Source organism: Panulirus ornatus, chromosome 18 (assembly GCF_036320965.1).
Source record: "Panulirus ornatus isolate Po-2019 chromosome 18, ASM3632096v1, whole genome shotgun sequence".
In the NCBI taxonomy this organism is placed as follows: Eukaryota; Metazoa; Arthropoda; class Malacostraca; order Decapoda; family Palinuridae; genus Panulirus; species Panulirus ornatus.
In genome coordinates this window covers 11,492,696-11,496,508 of record NC_092241.1, presented here as the reverse complement: position 1 = coordinate 11,496,508, position 3,813 = coordinate 11,492,696, and positions in this window count along the sequence as shown.

Genomic DNA, 3,813 nt, shown 5'->3' with positions numbered 1-3,813 from the left:
TAATAATAATAATAATAATAATAATAATAATAATAATAATAATAATAATAATAATAATAATAATAATAATAATAATAATAATAATAATAATAATAATAATAATAATAATAATAATAATAATAATAATAATAATAATAATAATAATAATAATAATAATAATAATAATAATAATAATAATAATAATAATAATAATAATAATAATAATAATAATAATAATAATAATAATAATAATAATAATAATAATAATAATAATAATAATAATATTAACAATAATAATAATAATAATAATAATAATAATAATAATAATAATAATAATAATAATAATAATAATAATAATAATAACAATAATAATAATAATAATAATAATAATAATAATAATAATAATAATAATAATAATAATAATAATAATTATAATAATAATAATGATAATAATAATAATCATGATAATAATGATAACAGTAATGAAAAGAATAATGACACAAATATTAGTTATAATTATAATTATAATGATAATAATGAGCATCATGATAATAATAATTAAATAATAATAATAATAATAATGATGATAATAATAATAAAGATAAAAGTAATGATAATAATAATGATAATAATAACAATAATAATAATAGTAATAATAATAATAAATATAATAATAATGATAATAATAATAATAATGATAATAATAATAATAATAATAATAATAATAATAATAATAATAATAATAATAATAATAATAATAATAATAATAATAATAATAATAATAATAATAATAATAAAGATAATAATAATAATAATAATAATAATAATATTTTTTTTTTTTTTTTTTTGCTTTGTCGCTGTCTCCCGCGTTTGCGAGGTAGTGCAAGGAAACAGACGAAAGAAATGGCCCAACCCACCCCCATACATATGTATATATATACGTCCACACACGCAAATATACATACCTACACAGCTTTCCATGGTTTACCCCAGACGCTTCACATGCCCTGATTCAATCCACTGACAGCACGTCAACCCCGGTATACCACATCGCTCCAATTCACTCTATTCCTTGCCCTCCTTTCACCCTCCTGCATGTTCAGGCCCCGATCACACAAAATCTTTTTCACTCAATCTTTCCACCTCCAATTTGGTCTCCGTCTTCTCCTCGTTCCCTCCACCTCCGACACATATATCCTCTTGGTCAATCTTTCCTCACTCATTCTCTCCATGTGACCAAACCATTTCAAAACACCCTCTTCTGCTCTCTCAACCACGCTCTTTTTAATTCCACACATCTCTCTTACCCTTACGTTACTTACTCGATCAAACCACCTCACACCACACATTGTCCTCAAACATCTCATTTCCAGCACATCCACCCTCCTGCGCACAACTCTATCCATAGCCCACGCCTCGCAACCATACAACATTGTTGGAACCACTATTCCTTCAAACATACCCATTTTTGCTTTCCGAGATAGTGTTCTCGACTTCCACACATTCTTCAAGGCTCCTAGAATTTTCGCCTCCTCCCCCACCCTATGATCCACTTCCGCTTCCATGTTTCCATCCGCTGCCAGATCCACTCCCAGATATCTAAAACACTTCACTTCCTCCAGTTTTTCTCCATTCAAACTCACCTCCCAATTGACTTGACCCTCAACCCTACTGTACCTAATAACCTTGCTCTTATTCACATTTACTCTTAACTTTCTTCTTTCACACACTTTACCAAACTCAGTCACCAGCTTCTGCAGTTTCTCACATGAATCAGCCACCAGCGCTGTATCATCAACGAACAACATATATATATATATATATATATATATATATATATATATATATATATATATATATATATATATATATATATATATATATATATATATATATATATATATATATATATATATATAAATATATATATATATATATATATATATATAAATATATATATATATATATATATATATATATATTTATATTATATATTATTTATTATACTTTGGCGCTGTCTCCCGCGTTTGCGAGGTAGCGCAAGGAAACAGACGAATATATATATATATATATACACATATACACATATATATATACATATATATATATTATTTTATTTTATTTTATTATACTTTTTCGCTGTCTCCCGCGTTTGCGAGGTAGCGCAAGGAAACAGACGAAAGAAATGGCCCAACCCCCCCCATACACATGTATATACATACGTCCACACACGCAAATATACATACCTACACAGCTTTCCATGGCTTACCCCAGACGCTTCACATGCCTTGATTCAATCCACTGACAGCACGTCAACCCCGGTATACCACATCGCTCCAATTCACTCTATTCCTTGCCCTCCTTTCACCCTCCTGCATGTTCAGGCCCCGATCACACAAAATCTTTTTCACTCCATCTTTCCACCTCCAATTTGGTCTCCCTCTTCTCCTTGTTCCCTCCACCTCCGACACATATATCCTCTTGGTCAATCTTTCCTCACTCATCCTCTCCATGTGCCCAAACCACTTCAAAACACACTCTCCTGCTCTCTCAACCACGCTCTTTTTATTTCCACACATCTCTCTTACCCTTACGTTACTCACTCGATCAAACCACCTCACACCAAACATTATCCTCAAACATCTCATTTCCAGCACATCCATCCTCCTGCGCACAACTCTATCCATAGCCCACGCCTCGCAACCATACAACATTGTTGGAACCACTATTCCTTCAAACATACCCATTTTTGCTTTCCGAGATAATGTTCTCGACTTCCACATATTCTTCAAGGCCCCCATAATTTTCGCCCCCTCCCCCACCCTATGAATCCACTTCCGCTTCCATGGTTCCATCCGCTGCCAGATCCACTCCCAGAAATCTAAAACACTTCACTTCCTCCAGTTTTTTTCCATTCGAACTCACCTCCCAATTGACTTGACCCTCAACCCTACTGTACCTAATGACCTCGCTCTTATTCACATTTACTCTTAACTTTCTTCTTCCACACACTTTACCAAACTCAGTCACCAGCTTCTGCAGTTTCTTACATGAATCAGCTACCAACGCTGTATCATCAGCGAACAAAAACTGACTCACTTCCCAAGCTCTCTCATCCCCAACAGACTTCATACTTGCCCCTCTTTCCAAAACTCTTGCATTTACCTCCCTAACAACCCCATCCATAAACAAATTAAACAACCATGGAGACATCACACACCCCTGCCGCAAACCTACATTCACTGAGAACCAATCACTTTCCTCTCTTCCTACACGTACACATGCCTTACATCCTCGATAAAAACTTTTCACTGCTTCTAACAACTTTCCTCCCACACCATATATTCTTAATACCTTCCACAGAGCATCTCTATCAACTCTATCATATGCTTCTCCAGATCGATAAATGCTACATACAAATCCATTTGCTTTTCTAAGTATTTCTCACATACATTCTTCAAAGCAAACACCTGATCCACACATCCTCTACCACTTCTGAAACCACACTGCTCTTCACCAATCTGATGCTCTGTACATGCCTTCACCCTCTCAATCAATACCCTCCCATATAATTTACCAGGAATACTCAACAAACTTATACCTATGTAATTTGAGCACTCACTCTTATCCCCTTTGCCTTTGTACAATGACACTATACACGCATTCCGCCAATACTCAGGTATCTCACCATGAGTCATACATACATTAAATAACCTTACCAACCAGTCAACAATACAGTCACCCCCTTTTATAATAAATTCCACTGCAATACCATCCAAACCTGCTGCCTTGCCGGCTTTCATCTTCCGCAAAGCTTTCACTACCTCTTCTCTG